Source organism: Mauremys reevesii, linkage group 9, assembly GCF_016161935.1.
Source record: "Mauremys reevesii isolate NIE-2019 linkage group 9, ASM1616193v1, whole genome shotgun sequence".
Classification (NCBI taxonomy): domain Eukaryota; kingdom Metazoa; phylum Chordata; order Testudines; family Geoemydidae; genus Mauremys; species Mauremys reevesii.
Genome location: NC_052631.1, coordinates 50186208 through 50207127, shown reverse-complemented (window position 1 = coordinate 50207127; position 20920 = coordinate 50186208). Strand labels below are relative to the sequence as shown.

The 20920-nt window shown below is 49.4% G+C and overlaps 1 protein-coding gene and 1 long non-coding RNA gene across 2 annotated transcripts in view; one reads left to right on the top strand and one right to left on the bottom strand.

Moving 5' to 3' along the window:
* Nucleotides 1-1761: 1761 nt before the first annotated feature.
* Nucleotides 1762-12924, bottom strand: LOC120371986. Its single transcript, XR_005584679.1, has 3 exons — nt 12486-12924; nt 4702-4773; nt 1762-2715 (listed from the first exon to the last, which is right to left on the bottom strand). It is a non-coding gene; the product is annotated as an uncharacterized LOC120371986 (long non-coding RNA).
* The window catches only part of DGKG (diacylglycerol kinase gamma), a 193108-nt gene continuing 184872 nt past the window's right edge, over nt 12685-20920 (top strand). The window contains exon 1 of the mRNA XM_039488563.1: nt 12685-12835. The gene's annotated coding sequence lies outside the window, so the exon portion shown is untranslated. The remainder of the gene's footprint in view (nt 12836-20920) is intronic.

Below are 20920 nucleotides of genomic sequence, written 5' to 3'. Positions count from 1 at the left end.
GAAAAGTGATCAGGAACAGTCAGCATGGATTCACCAAGGGCAAGTCATGCCTGACTAACCTAATTGCCTTCTATGATGAGATAACCGGCTCTGTGGATGAGGGGAAAGCAGTGGATGTGCTATTTCTGGACTTTAGCAAAGCTTTTGATACAGTCTCCCACTGTATTCTTGCCAGCAAGTTAAAGAAGTCTGGGCTGGATGAATGGACGGTAAGGTGGATAGAAAACTGGCTAGATGGTCGGGCTCAACGGGTAGTGATCAATGGTTCCATGTCTAGTTGGCAGCCGGTATCAAGTGGTGTGCCCCAAGGGTCGGTGCTAGGGCCGGTTTTGTTCAATATCTTCATTAACGATCTGGAGGATGGTGTGGACTGCACCCTTAGCAAGTTTGCAGATGACACTAAACTGGGAGGAGTGGTTGATACGGTGGAGGGTAGGGATAGGTTACAGAGGGACCTAGACAAATTAGAGGATTGGGCCAAAAGAAATATGATGAGGTTCAACAAGGACAAGTGCAGAGTCCTGCACGAAGAATCCCATGCACTGTTACAGACTAGGGACCGAATGGCTGGGCAGCAGTTCTGCAGAAAAGGACCTAGGGGTTACGGTGGACGAAAAGCTGAATATGAGTCAACAGTGTGCCCTTGTTTCCAAGAAGGCTAATGGCATTTTGGGTTATATAAGTAGGGGCATTTCCAGCAGATTGAGGGACGTGATCATTCCCCTCTATTCAGCACTAGTGAGGCCTCATTTGGAGTACTGTGTCCAGTTTTGGGCCCCACACTACAAGAAGGATGTGGATAAATTGGAGAGAGTCCAGCGGAGGGCAACAAAAATGATTAGGGGGCTGGAGCACATGACTTATGAGGAGAGGCTGAGGGAACCGAGATTGTTTAGCCTGCAGAAGAGACGAATGAGGGGGGATTTGATAGCTGCTTTCAACTACCTGAAAGGGGGTTCCAAAGAGGATGGATCTAGACTGTTCTCAGTGGTAGAAGATGACAGAACAAGGAGTAATGGTCTCAAGTTGCAGAGGGGGAGGTTTAGGTTGGACATTAGGAAAAACTTTTTCACTAGTAGGGTGGTGAAGAACTGGAATGGGTTACCTAGGGAGGTGGTGGAATCTCCTTCCTTAGAGGTTTTTAAGGTCAGGCTTGACAAAGCCCTGGCTGGGATGATTTAGTTGGGTTTGGTCCTGCCTTGAGCAGGGGGTTGGACTAGATGACCTCCTGAGGTCCCTTCCAACCCTGAGATTCTATGATTCTAACCAAGTTCAGCTGTGCACACAAGAGGGGCAGCTGCTGCTTTTACACCTTTGCCTCCTGGCCAGGCCAGCCAATAGTAGTTCTGAAAGGTGGGACTAGTGCAGAAGCCCTTGTTTAGAAGTTCTGTGTTTGGGCAGGACGTGGCAAGGTGAGTGGTTTGGGGATATGCAAAGAGAGAGACAGTTCTTGTCTCACAAATGAAAGAACAGGCTGGAAGGAGCCAGGAGAGCAATTGACTCTTGACATTGCTCGGTGGAAGGCTTCCCATCTGCTGTTTAAACTGGAGAAATTCCCACTGTTATGGGTTTCACTTGCCTTTCAATGCAAAGCAGCCTTAAACCCAGTTACCTGCTCTGGGGATGACACCTAGTGTGCAGGGAATCCACTGGTGGCTTTGGGCTACAGCTCCGTGCTACTCCCCTGGCTGCTGGAGCAGCCCTGGGCCCTTGGCAGCCAGCGTAAAACAGAGCACCCCAGGCTGGGGCTGGGCTGGCACCCAAGAGCACATGCAGGTGTCATTAAGCCTCTTTTTCCCCCACCACCTTCCCAATTTGTGCTGAGCACAGCCAGGCTCCTTGGAGAGCACAGGCTGGAGCACGTACCCTGGGATGGGGCATTCGGACAGGTTTGCAGATTTGCTGTTGTTTGCGGTGGGAGACAGGAACAGTCGTTCTTGGTTTTCAGAGCCCCAGGCATGAACCAGGGCCTCACCATGCTAGGGGCCGTATGGGCATGGAACAAAAAGGCTGTCCCTGATAAACAGGAGCACGAGGAAGGACCCAGACAGCCAGGTGTCTCACAGCCCTGCAGCACTTTTGTTTCCAAATCATAGCCCATGGCGAGTCTGGTACCCAGGGCCGGCTTTGCATAACTTTTCTGGCCCTGGCGCATGATCTGAGCAGGGAGGTGGTGGAGGGGGAACCGGATGTTGCGACTGCTCCTCTCCTCCAGCGCGCGGGCTTCTGGCCTGTCATTTCACCTCAGTGCCTCTCCTTAGTCAGCTCGGAAAGGGGGAATTTCCAAGCTGCTGGAGGAGTTCCCAGCCTCGCAGAGAGCTTGTTTTTCTAAACAAAGCATTTTCTAGGAGCTCCATGCTGCATTCAATCATTTCAACCAAAGAAGGCCAGGAGCCCAGCGCCAAGCTTGGCTCACTAACCTGGGCAGAGGGGGGGTTTAATGACGTCCATCTCAAGTATGGCTGGGGCTGAAAGATGGCAACGGTCTCTCCTCTGCCCAAAGCAGATGGGTTCTTTCACTTTCACACAAGAGGCAGAAGACAGGCAGGGTTTCCTGACAAATAAAACCGTCACCAAACACAGCCGGATGCGTTGGGATGTGGCATTTCTCTGGAAAAAGCCTGTGATCTTCCCTTCCCTTCTGGGGACTGGCCAGGCTATTTTTAAATGGCTGCAGCAACAAGACGACATGGAAGACAGGGCTCTATTGCTGCACTGCAACAAAACAGAACTGATGATCAGGGCTAATTACATTGGAGGAATCTCCTTCTCCCCCCACGAAACCTTTTGACACTGGCGGTGCCACCCCGATAACCAAGTGCTGTGCATAGGATGCTGTGACAGCTCCAGCTATGAACGCGTTAATACTGCAGGCCCCAGCTCTGCCATCAGACTAGGGTGAGTGGCTGCCAGGCCCTGCGGTTGAGGCCTGATACAGTAAAACTCCACATCAGACACCAAGGAGTTAATGTGGCTTTAGGAAAGCCCAGAGAAAAGTCCAGTAGTAAAATTGTTTTATTTTTAAAGTGCCTCCAACCATTGGCGCTGAGTTTTATTTTTCCCTGGGGATGTAACCCCCCGGCTCTGAGGCCCTGCCCTCTCTCCACCCTCTCCCTCTGTCCGCCCCTCCCCCTCACTGAGGGCCCTGCCCCAAGCCCTCCCCCAACCCCAGCCACCAATCAGCTGTGGCTAATGGGTGCTGAGCACCCACAATTTTTTTCCCATGGGTGCTCCAGCCCAGGAACACCCATGGAGTTGGCACCTATGCCTCCAACCCTTGCCATGCTATGGCTTGTGTTACAACACTCACTGAGCTGGGCACTGAACACTTCCAATGCGAGACAGTCCCTGACCTGAGGAGCTCACAGCCTAAGATGACATGACATACGGTGGGTGAGGAAAAGGAAGGATTGTCACCCTGGTAGCCAACAGCATCTATTTCCAGAATGTCTTGTATACATGCTACGCTCTACTGTGGAAATCTGCTACTAGTTAAACTGTTGTAACCCATGGTTTTTTGTGTGTGGAATTTGTCAGAAACAAAATGATTTCTGTTGAGATTTGCCAAATGTAAATTGTGTGCTAGGTACAGTCAGTGCAGACATCTACAATCTACTGACGTCTGGAATGTTACGTACAAAACCTAGTGTAACAAAGTTCCTCCTCTGCCTTGGTGGGTCCTGTGGCTTTTTGGAGGATTTGTTCACCTCAGAGGTTCACGGCAGCCCTCAGTTTGGCTGTTTTTGCTAAAGGCTCAAACCTGCCGTTCACTCAGCTAACCTCATCACTGGCCAGTCTGGGGGAAATGGAGAACAATCCCCGCAGTCTCTGTGTCCCTCCTAGTGGGTCAGGGACAGGCCAGATCCTTTTCCAAATTAGACCTTCCCTTCTGGTGTTTCTCACAGACCAGGTCAACGCCTCTTGTGTCCAATCAGGAGTTGTGGGGGGGGGGGGGATGGGGGAAACCTGGGCCCACCTTCTACACCAGGTTCCAGCCCAAGGCCTGTGGATAGCAGCTGTCTACAATGTCACCTGTAGCTGTCACACAGCTGATACAACTCCCTGGGCTACTTCCCCATGGCCTTCCCCCAGCACCTTCTTTATTCTCACTGCAGGACCTTCCTCCTGGAGCCTGATCACACGTATACTCTTCAGTTCTCCAGCAGCGCACCCCTTCTCACTCCCTCCTCCTTGTGCGCCCCCCCACCCCCAAACTGATGGGAGGTCCATTTTAAACCAGGTGTCCTGATAAGCCTGCCTGCCATAATTGATTCTAGTAAGTTCTTAATTGGCTCCAGGTGTCTCAATCAGCTTGCTTGTCTTAACTGGTTCTAGCAAGTTCCTGATTGCTCTAGAGCAGCCCCTGCTCTGGTCACTCGGGGAACAGCAAACTATTCAGCCAGTGGCCAGTATATTTGCCTTCTACCAGACTCCTGTACACCACTGGTCTGGGTCTGTCACACTAGATAAGAACAGGTGTGTAAAGGCTGTGGAATCGGCAGAATTTTTTTGTCTGTTGAAAACAAGAGGAATATAAATAACCATCAGAGGCAAGAGGCCACAGTGGCATTCCGCACGGTTGGAGGCAGATGAGGATGGACAGGCTGTGGCCACCAGAGAGAAGAGAGGCAGGAGGAATTCCACACAGCTAGAAGTTTACGACTGATACCAGGTCCTCAACATGAAAACTATGGAAGATACCTCTCAAGAGCCAGCAGGTCCAAGAGAACAGAGATGTACGGGACAGACATGTGGATAGATGCTCAGCCCAATCTATAAGAAAAAAAAAAATCAAGCTTACTGCAAAGAATTCTTCAAACATCCCAGGAAGACAGACAATCCTTGTTGGAGATGTTTTATTCAGAAGAATCAAAAGAACATTCTGCAAGGGACTGGTGGACAGCAGGACAGTGTGCTGCCTTCCCAGAGCTAAGACACAAGACATCACTCTACAATTGGATTGGTTTCTGAAGTCTGTGGGCAAGGATCCAATGGTGTTCGTTCATATCAGCACTAATGACACTGCACTGCGGGATACCTCACAGGTAGTAGATGACTTCAGTTAACTCAGAAGTGTGTTGAAGAAGAATAAGAACGTCCAAGCAATCTTCTCTGAGAGCCTTCCTGTCCCATGAGCAAAGGAAGACGGAAGAAGATTCTGGAAGTGACCCACTGGCTAGGTAAGTAGTGTAAGGTTTGGTTTTGTGGAACATTGGTCCGCCTTCTATGGGGAAAGGCGGGGGCTGTATGGCTTGGATGGCCTCCACCTCTGTAGAAGGGGGACCAATCTCCTTGGGGACAGGCTGGCTAGAGGAGTCAGGAGGGAGTTAAACTAACAGCAAAAGGGCAGAGTAAAAAGAGGGAAGATATGAGCACTCACAAATCTAGATGTTGAAAACAAAAATAATCAAGGAACCAAAGGACACGAAGGAGAGGAAATTCTTCAATTGCCTATATACGAATGCTAGGAGCAAACGAGGAATTGGAATTGTTCATTTATGAGCATAAATTGGATCTGGTTGGTATTACTGAAACCCTGTGGGATGATTCACACAATTGGAATGTTAAAATCAATGGTTATAACCTATTTAGGAAGGATTGAGTGGGCAAAAGGGGAGGGAGAGTCGCACTCTATGTCAACAATGGCATTACTTGTTTCCGAGGCGTTGATAACTCAGAAGAAAATGATCTTGAATGGTTATGGACCACTGTCCTAACAGATAAAGCATAAGAAGGGGTATTAGCTGGTGTCTTCTACAGACCAAATCACGCTGGGGAAAACAGGATGACCAGATACTTATACACCTGTCTATAATATGTAAGGGGGGCGGGGGAAACCTGTGTGATCATGGGGGACTTCAATTTGAGTGATGTATGCTGGAGGTTTCATGTTGCTAGTCCTAGAACATCTTTGGAATTTATAAAACATTATAGGTAATTTCCTAAATCAAGAAGTGTTGCAGCCAACACAGGGGAATTCTATATTAGATCTTGTCCTAAGAGATAAAAAGGAACTGATCACAGAACTAAAGATTAATGGTAGTTCAGGTACAAGTGACCATGACTTGATCAATTTATAAGGAGAAAAGTAGAATAAAGTACAGACTAGTTATATATATGCTTGGTATTTGAGTAGGGCCAGCTTCCTAAGCTAAAAATAATTAAGAGCCAAATCAGCTAGGAGAAAATTTAATCAGAAAAATGGGAATGATAACTGGGAATCATTTAAAAACACCTTATTAGATACCTAAAAGGCCACGTGATGGTCCACGCCCCTAGGGTGAGGGCAGCGTGGCCTATCGGTCACAGTCTAAAAAAAGCAGCCCTTCAGTGCAGGGCAGCGTGGCCAAGTGGACAGAATTTATAAAGCAGCCCTTTGGCGCAGGGCAGTGTGGCCTAGTGGCCAGAGTCTGTAGCGCCACCCTTCAGTGCAGAACAGTGGGGCCTAACAGCCGGAGTCGATAAAGCAGACCTTTGGTGCAGGGCAGCGTGGCCTAGTGGCCAGAGTCTATAGTGTTGGGGTGCCCCTTATGGGGTGTGGGGCCAGGGCCCACCTGACTCCAGCGGGCCCCAACCCAGGGCCCTAACAGTGGCATAGTGGCTTGCCACTGGCTCAGTGGGGGGAAGCCTACCGAAACACGCTGAGTTTCCCCATGTGGGAGGTACCACTCCGTCACCCTCCCTGGGTCACTTCCTACCAGAGTCGGTGCTGGGGTTTCCCCATGAGATGTCGGGTCTTCTGTGTTCGGCAGGGCCAGTCATCTCCAGGGTTTCCTCCAGTTGCCGGGGTGCAGGCAGGCCGTGGACAACTTCAATTCCTGGTGCAGTCCGAGGCTGTGGCTGGCCCTCTGCAGGAGCTTCCCAGGCAGATCCTTCCCCTGCGGCCTCCCACCCAGAATGAGCTGGATCTCAAACCGAGGCCCCTACAGAGGTCTCAGAGGTGTGTCCTCTCCAGGGCCGGGGCCGGTGGCCTGCTCCCAGGCCCTACTCAGGGGCGGGTCTTCTCTCTGCTCCTTCATGAAGTCAATAGCCTGCTTCAGCTCTATCTGCGCATTTTCCACGGACAGATGTTGGGCATTGGCAGGTGCCTTCCCCGCCTGCCTCTGATGTGTGTCCAAGCAGTCCCCTCCCTGGAGACGTAGCCCCTTCCATTTGTGGAGCGGGTGGTTGATACTGCTGGAGGACCTGCCTAAATTCTGGCCAGTCTTGCCCCAGCACCACGGGGTAGGCCAATCTGGGGGCCACGCCCACGTGGAGGACTTCCTCCCGCTGGCCAATCTGAATCCTCACCCAGGCTGTGGGATAAGGGCCGATGTCCCCATGGACACACTGTAGGTGTATCTTCTCCCCTGAGAGTCTAAGGTCTGGGACCAGCCCCTCCCGTAAGGGGGTCTGACTGCATCCCGAGTCCACAAGAGCATTCTTGGGGGTCCCTTCGACCCACACGGGGACCACTAACTTTCCTGGCCCCCTTTTCCGGGCTCTGTGGCCGGCAACCCACACTTGCCCATAGTTGCAATCCGTGAACAGGCGCTCCCGCTGAAAATGTCCCTCTTGTCCGGACTCCCAGCAGCGATTCCGGCCTTCCAAGGGTCCAGGGCCTTCCCTTGGCGGCCTCCACCCCCCCTTGTGGGGGCCATTCCTTTCAAATCAGAGTCCGAGTGAATCTGTGCCTGGGTTTGGGGCTGGGAGGCTTAGTGGGTGTGGAGCGGGTGTTGGAAGGAGGTTCTTGAGCCTCCACTCCCCGAGGGCTTCCCTTATCTGGCCCGTCTCTCCAGCTCAGGTTTCTGGATCTCCGTGGAGGTGCCTCAGCTGCCAAGTAGTCCTCTATCAGGCCCACTGTTGCTGACAAGGTTGCCAATCAGTGATGTTGCACCCATGCTTTTCCTCCTGCCAGGAGGATCTGGGTGAACTGTTTGAGTGCCACCATATCCACCACCTGGGGCCCAGTCAAGCCTTCTGGATCCAACCATCTCCAACAGAGATCCCGTACCCATTGGGCCACGGCCTGAGGTTGGGCCCCAGGGGGGTACTGTTCTTTACAGGGGTGCTGGTGGTACATTTCAGGGCTAATGCCGATCTGGTCTAAAATGGCCGCTTTCACCCTGGGGTACTCCAAGGCCTCCTGAGGATCAAGGTTGCAGTAGGCAGTCTGCGCCTGTCCCATCAAATAAGGGGCTAACATGGTGGCCCAGTGTTCTGGGGGCCACCAAGCAACGGTGGCGACCCGCTCGAACATGACCAGGAATGCCTCAGGGTCGTCGCCTGGTCCCATCTTAGTGAGGCAAATCAGCAGCTCCACCAAAGCTTCTCCAGATCCCGCTCCCATGGGTGTGGGGGCTGGGACTCCTGGCGGGTGCAGTACAGTTGCCACTTGTTGGACTAGGCGTTCCTGTTGTAATTGTTGTTGGGCAGCCAACTCTCGAAGGAGCTGCTGCTGTTGTTCCTGGTCCTGGGTCATCTGTAACTGCTGCTGGCTGGCCATCTGCTGCATCATGTGAGCCTGTTGTTGTCGCTGTTGGGCCGCCTGCTCTTGCTGATTCTCCAGCATCCACTTTAGAAACTTCTCTGTATCCAACCTGGACAGCGGTGGGGCTCCTGTTGTCTATATTCCCTCCAATGGACCTTTCAGCAGGTCCCGGGTGGTGCCCGCATTCTCCACCACGTGTGATGGTCCACACCCCTAGGGCCAGAGCAGTGTTGCCTATCAATCACAGTCTCTAAAGCAGCCCTTTGGTGCAGGGCAGCATGGCCTAGCAGCCAGAGTCTATGGAGCCACCCTTGCGTGGCCTAGTGGCCAGACTCTATAGTGTTGGGGTGCCCCTTATGGGGTGTGGTAGCCCCAGTAGGGGGGCCCAGGCCCACCCAACTCCAGCGGGCCCCAACCCAGGGCCCTAACAGTGGCATAGCAGCTTGCCACTGACTCAGTGGGGGGGTCCTACCGAAACACGCTGAGTTTCCCAGTGTGGGAGGTACCACTCCATCACTCTCCCTGGGTCACTTCCTACCAGAGTCTGTGTTGGGGTTTCCCATTAGATGTCAGTTCCTCTGTGTTCAGCAGGGCCAGTCGTCTCCAGGGTTTCCTCCAGTCGCTGGGGTGCAGGTGGGCCATGGACAGCTTCGATTCCCAGTGCAGTCAGAGGCTGTGGCAAGCCCTCTGCAGGAGCTTCCTAGGCAGGTCCTTCCCCTGCAGCCTCCCACCCAGAATGAGCTGGTCTCCTTCCCTTTATACTACTAGAGCACTTGGAGCATGCCAAGTCTGGCCAGGGAGGCGGGCATTCCGCTGTCAATACCATGGGCTTAACCCTGTCTAAGCTAGTGCAGGGTAAGCAGACCCTGTCACAGGCCACAATCTCACAAGTGAGGAAGAAGTCAGTGCAAAAAACCAACCTGGTTTAGAGTGGAAGTGAAGATAGTTGTAAAATACATAACAAATGGAAGAAAGGGAAAGTTAATAGTAATGAATATAAATCAGAAGTTAGAAATTATAGAAAATTGATAAGGGAAGCCAAGACACACAAGGAAAAATCTATGGCCAGCAGAGTTAAGGACAACAAGAAGGAGGTTTTTAAATATATTAGGAACAAAAAGAATCCTGACAATGGTATTGGTCCATTAATAAATAAAAATGGTAGAATTATCAATATTAAAACCAAAAAGGCAGAAATGTTCAATAAATATTTCTGTTCTGTATTTGGGGGGGAAACAGATACTGTAGTCTTATCATATGGTGATGATAATACTTTCCATTCCATGAGTATCTTTGGAGGATGTTAAACAGAAGCTACTAAAGTTAAACATTTTTAAATCAGTAAGTCCAGATAACTTGAATCCAAGAGTTTTAAAAGAGCTGGCTCAGGAGCTTACTGGACCATTAATGCTGATTTTCAGCAAGTCTTGGAGTACTGGGGAAGTTCCAGAAGACTAGAAGAAAGCTACTGTTGTGTGATTTAAAAAAAAAATGTAAATGGGATGACCCGGGTAATTATAGACCTGTCAGCCTGACATCAATCCCAGGCAAGATAATAGAGCGACTGATATAGGATTCAATTAATAAAGAACTAAAGGAAGGGAATATAATTAATGCAAATCAATATGGGCTTATGGAAAATAGGTCCTGTCAAACTAACTTAATATCTTTTTAAAAAAATGAAATTAAAAATGTTTGGTTGATAAAAGTAATAGTGTTGATGTAGTATACTTAGACTTCTGTAAGGCGTTTGACTTGGTACTGCACACCATTTTAATTAAAAAACTAGAAAGATATAAAATGAACATGGCGCTGTGACAAAGTTCCTCCTCTACCTTGGTGGATTTGCTCACCTCAGTGCTCTTCCCCTCTGGTGGAACTCACAGTCTGGGTCAACTCCTCCTGTGTCTGATCAGGAGTTGGGAGGTTTAGGGGGAACCCGGGCCCGCCCTCTACTCCGAGTTCCAGCCCAGGGCCCTGTGGATTGCAGCTGTCTATAGTGCCTCCTGGAACAGCTGCATGACAGCTACAACTCCCTGGGATACTTCCCTATGGCCTCCTCCAAACACCTTCTTTAGCCTCACCACAGGACCTTCATCCTGGTGTCTGATAATGCTTGTACTCCTCAGTCTTCCAGCAGCACACCCTCTCAACTCCTTGCACCTCTTGCTCCCAGCCCCTCACAGGCACACCTCACTGACTAACTGGGAGGCTTTTAACTAGTTCCAGCCAGCCCTTGATTGGCTTCAGGTGTCCCAATCAATGTAGCTATCTCCACTGCCTTCTAGAAGGATCTTAATTGGCCCCAGGTGTCTTGATTAACCTGGAGCAACTGCCATTTGGTTACCATGGTACCAGGGATTTGTTTATACCTGTTCCTCACTACTTTACTGTAGCCATCTGGCCTTGCCCCATCACAGTACATAACCAGCTGAACGCGAGTCCCCAGTGTGATGTTGTGGCCAAAAAAATGAATGTAATCCCAGGGTACATAACCAGGGGAGGGACTCTCAAGTAGGAGTAGAGAGGGTATTTTACCTCTGTACTTGGCACTAGGGTGACCATTGCTGTGTCCAGTTCTGGTGTCCACAATTTAAGAAGGATGTTGATAAATTGGAGAGGATTCAAAGAAGTGCCATGAGAATGACTAAAGGATTAGAAAACCTGCCTTGATCATGGTTGAGCTCCTGGAGTCTATCTATTTAGCTTAACAAAGAGAAGGTTAAGGGGTGACTTGATTAGTCTATAAGTACCTACATGGGGAACAAATATTTGCTAATGGGCTCTTCAGTTTAGCAGAGAAACATCTAACACAACCCAATGGCTGGAAGCTGAAGTCAGACAAATTCAGACTGGAAATAAGGTGTATATTTTTAACTGTGAGAGTAATTAATCATTGGAACAATTTAGCAAGGTCTTGGTGGATTCCCCATCATGGATAATTTTTAAATCAAGACTAGATGTTTGTTTCTAAAGTTCTGCTCTAGGAATGATTGTGGGGCAGGTCTCTGGCCTGTGTTATACAGGGGGTCAGGCTAGTTGATCACAATGGTCCCATCTGGTCTTCGAATCTACAAAACAGGAGCAAAACTGAGCTCATAATGTGAAACAGAATAACAGCATAACCTCTGCAAACCTGCTCGCTAGATAGGCTAATACATTCCCAATCTGTATTGCACTCATCTGTCTTTAATTAATAAACTAATTGAGCCTGGTCATCTGACAACTTATCAATCAAGGAATTATACCCTCAGTAATCCCCATTTTATAGATGGAGAACTGGGCTTCGCCCTGCAGTTGCTGAGGCCTCCAGCCTCAATCCAGCAAAGCACTTAATCATGTGATTAAGATAAGCCATATGAATAGCCTCATTAAAGGCAGTGGGACAATGGGGTAGTTGTGCTTTGCTGGATCAAGCCCTTGACAGAGGTGTCTGTGCCCTGCTCTCTATTAACTTTGTCCCTAGCCCTCCCAGAGAGCACTGGGCTGGGAGCATACTCTCTTTGGGAACACAGAACTACACTCTTCTTGGGGACAAAGTGGCTCCATGGAGAGATCCAGCCCCCAGACTAATATTCAGTGCACCAGCCCGTCCCACAAATCAACCCCTCTCTTCATGTTTTGCCACCCAGCATCAAAGGGGCAGGAAGTCTGCAAGTCCACCCCTTCAAGGAGCACAGGGTAGAGTCCTACCCCTCAACAAGAGGGGGACCCCCATCAGAATGCATCCAGGCTGAGGGCAGTAGAGCCTGCTTCATGGGCCGATAAAGCAAATGCCTCTATGAAGTGGCCACATGGTCACTGATCCCCCGAACTGAACACCCAGTCCTTCACGGCCATTCTCTTTGGGAGGCAAGTGCTCTAATCTGTGATCCCAAGGAACAGAGCGTGGAGTTCATCTCTATATCGTTGTAGAGTTTTCCACCTACCCGGATACACAATGCTATTAAAATCCACTGTCATGGAGCAGTGGCTCTTAGTGTGAGAGAGAACAGGAAAAAGTATCCAAGTTTACCTTAGCATTTCCTTTCTCTGAGTAATAAGGTTCCCAGACGCAGTCCACAATGGGCAGATTGGCTGGGCCCCAGGGCAGCTTTTAGTTCAGTTCAGGAGCACTGAGGATTTCATTCCATAATTGCCTGCCTGGAGTCATTTTGGAAGCTCATTCCCTGATGGTCCATGGGCCATGCAGGATATGCCATTTGCTGTGGAAGTTCTCTCTGACTGGCTGGGAATTCAGGGTCTGGGCCTCGCCCCTTCCTGCAAGTGACTGACCGGTCTGGTTCTGCTCCAAACTGCAAGTGGACTGAAGACCCAGTGCAATGGGGCTATAGAGCTTATTACCCAGAGAAGGAAAATGGTCAGGTAAGCACATACACCACTTTATACTATTGGCTTGAACTCTTATCCAGTCTACGTTGCTTTAGCTTCTTCCTTCTGTATCTCTATTTTGTTGGTTCTTTCCCCTGGTAAAGTAGTTCACAAGGTAGCTGGAAGTGCCAGAACCTGCTTTACACACACATAATTAAATTACCCCCAGCTGTTCCCTTTGCAGCAGCAGTGGCAGATAAAGTCCTAAGGAGCTTCAGGCTAAAAATAGCTCAAGCCCTATAAATTAAACAAAAGCTTTTCAGTGGGTTTACAGAGCCTTCCCCAGCTGTATTTGTATCTGTGTGAGGTACAATACCCATGGGCTATTTATTATTAGTAACCATACACATGCTGCATATCACCCCACTGCAATTGGTGAGAAACACTGCTTTATAGGAGCCAGGCCTAACCCTCCTGCCACTGAAGAATTTCAGGTTCAAGCTTTTCCTTCTTCTCTGTCTTTCCTCTCCCTTAATGTGAAATGGGAGTCCAGTTTTCTGGACAGAATTCTGGAAGTCTGTGTGCTGCAAAACGCTCCCTGTCCATGGGTACCCTCTGAAATACATTTGTAATAATAGTTTTTAAGACTTTTAACACAGTATAGACCCATATTATTCTTCCAATTACACCTAAGAAATGTTTTGCAATAGCGGCAGTGAGGCCTAATGATTAGGGCATGAGACTGGAAGTCAAGAGCCCTGGGTTCAAATCCTGACTTTGATACGGATAGTGCCTGGCCTTGGGTGAGTCACTCAGTGGGTGCTCAGTATGACAACAATGGGAGCTGCGGGGGGCTGAGCACTCTTGAAAGCCTGGGCTCATCACACAGGTCCCTAAATGGGTGCAGAGCTCTTTTGAAATTCTGGCCTGTAATGTCCCTGCCTCAGTTTCCCCATCTTCCCTTGCCAGGATGGTGTGAGGATGTGTGTAAATGTATACAAAAAGCCCTTTGGACATGGGCTTTACTAATAACATTACTAGTCGTTACAGAAGCTTAAATGTGGCAAAAGGAAACACAGAATAAGAACAGGAAACAAAATATCAGCACTCCTGTCTGCTAATTTTGTGAGGGACACAACGCTTGGCTTCTAAAGAAAGGGCTGCCAACCTTCCCAGTGCCAGAGAACATGGTAGGGGCTGTTTTTTTGCCTATTTCTGGAAGCTCCTTGGGGTAGGGGCCAGTCCTTCTGTGTCTTGTGCAGCCCCAACTCACACAGGACAAGTCTGCCAAAAATTCTGCCTCCTACTCTGGAGGTTTTCTCCTGTTCCCCACAATCTCCTCTGTCTTCCCCCAGCATCTGTGGCACAGCACCTTTCTAGTCTTCCCTTTCCTGGTCTGTTTGCTTCACCCTCCAGGAGCTAATCACAGTCATTGGCTTTTTACGGGCAAAATGAACTGGCTTTGGTACGGTTGGCTTTGCTTTTCAGGCAGATGACTCTTTTCCTGAGCAGGGGACCAAGGGGAATTGGCCAGTTTCCCTGGGCAGGCCAGATACAGCACAGCTGGCATGACTCCAGGAGTAGGAAGCAGGACAGGGGAGAATGGAGAAGGGGAAAAGTAGTGGAAGGGGGAGGGAGTGTGCACACGCTAGTGCTCCTCCTCTTGGATCCCCGCTGTGGCAATGTCTTTTCGGCTCTCACACCAGCTCCCTTATAAAGTAGAAATGTAACAGAGCAGGGGCCAGAGGGGCTAGGGCGGAGGGATGCCATAGGGGAGCTGAGGAGGCAGCAGGATGGGGAGACAGCATGGAGCCCTGATCCCTGAGCCACACGCACCTTGGCTCCCCGACTGTCCCATCCCATGCTCTGTACCTCCCAAGCTGCCTTACTGAGCTGGGGGTCTGTGTTGGCTTGACTGGCTGTTCTGACGGCCTTGGACTCTAGTTATCTATCTCCCCATTGCACTCCCTGGAAGTGCGAGCCCTCTTGCGGGGCTCACCGTGTTCTCTTTGGAAGCCACCAGAAACCAGGCAGAGCAGTGAGTGGGCGTAGCTTGGGCCCGGCGTGTTTGTGTAGCTAGCAAACATGATTACTTGGGACCCAGCCGTGCCTAGGTGGGTACATCAGATAGAATTGCTGTGCAAAGAGCAAAAGACGCGACTCCCTGCCCCAAGATTCTGTCAGCCCGATAAGCATCAGCAGCGATAGCCCCAGCCTCAGTCCTGCTGGGCTTCATTAGATGAGAACTCACCAGCAAAAATCTGGAGGTTGGTCAGCCAGAGAAACCACCTGCATTGCTGAGATCCAGCTGTATGTGTCAACCAAGCTTCTCCCTCTCTGCCTGCTCCCCAACCCCCATGTCCCAACAGAAAGACACAGCCAGATGGCTGTCAAACACAGCTGGGATCTCAGCAGTGCAGTGGGGTCACAGTCCCTCTGAACCGTCCATGGTTTGCCATAGTGGAGCCCCTCTCCAATGACCCCTTGCAGGGCCTCAGGCTCCTGGTGGGGAGCCCCGTTCACCCCCATCCCCACCCCAAGGAACCTGGGCAAGGAAACAAGGCACTGCAGGGGAAGGGAGAGAATTCTATGGACAAGGGCTGGCCTGCTGGCTATGGGCCAGCTTCTGCCGCCCTTACTCACATTGCACAGCAGTGGCACCTTGCTTCACAAGCAGCCCCAGTGAAATAAAAGGGACTACTCAGAGAGGAAGGGGCTACTCACAGTGAGTAAGGTCACCCACACAAGGAGCCTGCATTCAGAACAGCCAGCCAAAGAAATGCAGCCGCTGGATCAGGATTGCAGCTACCTGGGGGGACTGGTAGCAGGGTTCAGGAGCAAGGACAGTGGGGGTCTGTGTGAGGAGCAGAGTCGGGGAGGAAGGCTGGCAGTATGTACAATGATTAAAGGGGGAAGCTTTTTCTGTTTAATTGCAACACTTTTGAAATGGCCGGTCTGAGACGCGGTGGCAATGCGTGCGGTTTTCAGTTTGTGGTGTGCATGTGTGCTGTGGTTTTGGGGGTGTATTGGAAATGGTATTAAAATTGTAAACTATCACTTGAAATGCTCAAGATATTTTTCCAGGTCCTGCTTGCAGGCCAGGCAGATCTGTAGGGGGGTGTGGGATCTGAGTCTAGCCACAATCAGTCTGCAGCGAGCCAGCCAAGAATAAGGTACAGTGAGCAGTGCCTCTGTGTTTTCAGGAGCAGCCTGCTTTGTCTTGCTCTGTTTTGGGGTTCTTGTGTGTGAGGTTCTGAATTCTAAGAAATAAAATAGTATTACATTGCAATTTTTTAGCTAGAGCATTTTAATGTTTTTATTCAATGTCTCTGTTTGTATGTCATGAACATAACAGTTTTCAGCTTGTGGTGGTGACTAGTTAGCAACAGGGAGGGAAATGGAAGTCAGGCAGCCAGGCCGTATTTAAAAAATGAATGATTTTTAATTGTTTTCTCTCACAGTTAGTGCTGATTGTATCCCAGCAATGTCACTGGAAATTAAACTGTCCTCCAAATGGTAATTGTGTCAAATCTCGGGACTCAGTTTAGGCACTGAAATGTGAAAGAGAGAGATTTTAATCCTGCTTCATATGAAAGGTTTATGGAGGGATGGGATGATGAGACTGCCTACAATGGCATGTAGCTAATCTGTGACTGCTAGCAGCAAATAGCCCCAGTGGCCAGTGATGAGGCACTAGATGGGAAGGGTTCTGAGTTACTACAAAGAATTCTTTCCCAGGTGTCTGGCTGGTGGATCTTGGCCACATGCTCACGGTCTAATTGATTGCCATATTTAGGGTCAGGAAGGAATTTTCCCCTGGGACAGATTGGCCAAGACCCTTTCGTCTTCCTCTGCAGCATGGGGGATGGGTCACTTGCAGGTTGAAACACGTATAAATGGTGGATTCTCTGTAACTTGGAGTCTTAGTTTAAACCATGATTTGAGGACTTCAGTAGCTCAGCCAGAGGTTAAGGGTCTATTACAGGAGTGGGTGGGTGCGGTTCTGTGGCCTGCAATGTGCAGCAGGTCAGACTAGATGATCATGATGGTCCCTGCTGGCCTTACAGTCTGAGTGAGAAGGACCTAGGAAGGAGCTTCTCCGATCCCTCAGTGAGGGCACAATCTTCCCTCACTGCCACTTGGTCTCTGATTGATTCTTACAAAAGGAGAGACATGGAAAATCAGTGACTATCTAGAGGAAGACTGTTCTTTGTGGAGTTACTGGGCATGGCTGCGTCTGTCAATTGACAGATGGAAGCAAGGGGGAAAGGCAGTTACCAGACTCAATGGCTTTAAAAAAAAAGCTGTTTTTATGAAAGGCTCTCCGGGTCTCAGTGGTGAATCACTGTCTGCTGCCAGCCAGTTTCAGCATCAAAATCCCTGCTGTTGGGCTGCCTAGGCTAGCTCAGCAGCCACGGCTACTCATAAAACACAGCAAGGGACAAGAAACATTTGCCATATGCTGAGGGATGACTTTATAACAAGGAAACATTTGGCTGCGCACCAAGGCACAGGGTTTCCAAATAGAGTCTGAATCCCGGACGGAGAGGTTCCGGCTAAATATAGCCACCACAGTTCAGAGTTGACTTTTTTCGTCAGGTTTGCCTAAAATAGCCTGGCAGCTGATTTCTGCCCTTTAGACAAGGAGGCGGGGCAAGGGGTGCACATACAAACCTGGGTAAAAAATAAACAGCTGCTGTGTAATGCTGGGAATGTGGCTCGAAAGCAGAGTGGTATTTCCCGACCCGAGAACCCTTTCACAAGTCTCCTGCTAATGCAGCTCAGCTGCAGGGTGGGGAATGGGGAGTGGGGAGAAGTAAATGGCATAGCTTGAGCCCCAACACCCTGCCTGTGGGGCATGCGGTGCAGGTAAGGGGCTATCGGCTAGTTCCAGGTACCAGTTAGCTCACGGATGCAGGAGGGAGACCAATGTTGATGCCCTGCACACAGTTGATTTGTGAATTTTCCAGTGTTGTGCTTTATCATAAACCACCCAAGGCCCCTCTGGCTGTGCCCTGTAGACATTCGATGTGGAGAGAATGAGAATTGCTCATCTTCTTTGAAGGCACTAGTGTCTGAACACACTTACATATGTGTAACAGAGAGAGAGTTATGGCTGTAGGCAAAACAGGCCATTACAAGTGATTAGGGTTTTCTCTAGCAGGCAACATAGATGTGTTTATGCTGCCCCACTTCCCCGAAGTGCATCTGTATAATTACACAGGGCAAGGGGATCTGATCCCTCTAGATGTGCAAACACATGCATACTGGTCCTTGCTTAAACTATCAGCAGTAGCTGAAATACTCCCACATCTCTCTGTTTAAAGCAAAACCTCCTTCCTTTTATCTGCATAGAGAGTGTCTATAGCCCAGAAAACACCCCTGGAGCAGGTTTGCTCTGCTAGTCTGAATCCTACCAATCATTAAGCAGTGAAGATTTGTGCAATTCCCTGCACAGAGGTTTCCTAGCCCATTCAAAGGCCCTTTTCACACCCCCAGGATCAGGGCTGCCTGCTCCAACTAGAGTCTGGAGAGACAGCTGGAGTTTGTGTCCCACTTTGCTTCACCCCATTACTTTCTGCTTCCAATCTTGCCCATCATCTTTATCCCAGCCCCGCCGGCGGTGTGCCCCATGCCCCTCCTATCACCAGCTCTCACACTTCATAAGTGGTCTCAGGGCTCCCAAGCGGTGCAAGAGGCAGAATGCAGAAAGGGGGTGGCAGAGGAGTGGGACAGAGAGAGGGGGTTCCGCAGACTGGGTGGACAGGCTGGGTTTCAAGGGCACATAGAGGTTGCAGGGAGTGAGGCGGAGCATAGGGAAGGTAACACAAGGGGTGGCATTTTAGGAATCCAGGGGGACAGAGAGGGGGACTGGCTGGTGTGCAGGACCATAGAAGGGCTGCTGTGGGGGCTGGGTGGAGAGAAACACTCCACTGTTTTGTTTAAAAAACAGGAAAAATCCTTCACATCAAACATCATGAACTTATGATCCAATGTTTCCAGCACGCTGGCTGTCAGCGCAGCCGCTTATAAGCATAACATGCTGATATTGGCATGGGAAGGATATAACAATCCCCACAATCGCACTCAAGCTTACAAGCTTCGCTGCAGCCTTATAAAAGTAATCGCCAGCTAAAGCAACATGAGCAGCCAGGCCATCTGCAATTCCCACGCCTGACCATCCAGGCATAGGACCCAAATGCTTTCACAGGCTTCTCGCCTCCAAATGAAAACACCCCCTGGCTTCCACAGAGTTAGAAGGGACTGCAAGGGCATCAAGATGCAGGATTTGTTGTGTCTAAACACAACCACTCTGACACTCGCATTACCCTCCCCCCCACCCCACGCTCAGATGCACAGCCTGAACGTGGACCACAGAATTTTTAAGCAGAAATAATACATTATGGACTTTACCTGTAACAGTCTGCCTGTTGGTTGGATATTTTGGTCTTGCCAAAACTGCAGCAAAGCTTGTGAGTTTGAATGTGATTGTGAGGATTGTTACATCCTTCCCGTGCCAATGTCAGCATGTTATGCTTATAAGAAGCCCACAAGATCTTTTTCAGGGGAAAAGGCAATACGCCGCGTTTATTGAAGATACAGCAATTAGCATATGCATTCAGTCACACCACACACACTGTCCCACCAGTCGATGTTATAGTTACCAGTCCACAGGGCTGAAACTCTCTCTTCCATTCCTCTCTGTCATTTGCTGTTGCTTCCATTTGCTCTGTGGTGTTGAGATGGACTGTTCTGCCCTCCCTGCCTAAGGGTTCCTCTTCAGGTTTCTCTTGGGCACCCTCATTTCCTCACACCAGTTGGTTTCCACTTGACAGGTTCAGGTCAGAGTCTGTATGTTGGCCTGCAGGGTAAATGCCCCAAGTATGTCTAATGCTTCCTTCCAGTTCTAGTGGAGACAAGCTGCTGAGTGTTGGTTTCTTGGATCTCTTTGTTGACGAGGAAGTCATTCCATGCAATGCCCCGAATCTTTGCAGGCACTTATTTTCGAAGGCGTCTAGTCCAAGGTTTCTGTCTAATGTTCTGGTCATTCTCCAGTGCTTGCAGCCTGTGATAGCACTGAGATTATGTTTACGTTGAAAATGCTCAGTTTTGTTCTGGTGCTGTAGATCTTTGAGTTTCATACATTGTTAAGTTTAATGAATGCTGTGGATTCACTGATGTCATTTCCTTCTTGGGGTCTCCTTTGGCTACTATGTGCTGCCCACGTAGATGAATCATTCTTCTTGATGTTTTTGCTGTGTAATAAGCACCTTGTGCCAGATCCTACTCAGAAGGTTCCTGGGTCTGACCTTCCACGGTCATCTTGGTCAACTCTGAACTGAATTCAAACCAACAGATGTGGATATCTAATGCACAAATAGAAAATCAAGTACTCCCCAGCGTGCAAGTGTGGTTCCCCATGACAGACCTTTGAACATATCACTACCTACTGCCCAAAATATAAATATGAAGGAGGCATCACTGCAATAAATTCTGCTACTCCTGATGTAGTCATTTGGCTCGATCAACTTGGGGTGAAATTGTAGTTGCTGCTCTACACCCGCCATACGAAAGAAGAAGAAGCAGTAACATAATAAATTCCTAACTCTCTCTCTCTATGTATGTTCAGATTCTATATACTGATCTCTTGATTCATCTCAAGATCACTCTGTATTCATTACACTCCCCAGTTTTTCCTGCACGAATGACTGCTTCCAAGCAGATACAAAACTCCAGGAAATTACGCTGCCAAATTCTTTACGCTTCAAGACCTGCTGCTAGTATTGTCATTTACAAAAAGCTACAGTTATACTGACACAAATGTATGCTCATTACTGTGCCAGTCAAGCAGTCAACCCAACTGTTCTCAATGGACCTTACCCAACATGCACTGATGGCCACACAAAGACGCCCACTGTGGATAAGGCTCTAACTCTGCTCCTTCTACATGCATGTGCATTTGGACATGATCACGCTCCTACTGAAGTCAATAGGGCGTTTATCATGAACAGCAGGACTGAGACATGTGGCTGATGAACATGAAATTCAGGTGAGGGCCTTGGTCCTGCCAACAGTGGCACTCACGTGCTTAATGTCATACTTGCAAGTGTTCCAGCGGAGTCAGGGTAAGCATGCGTG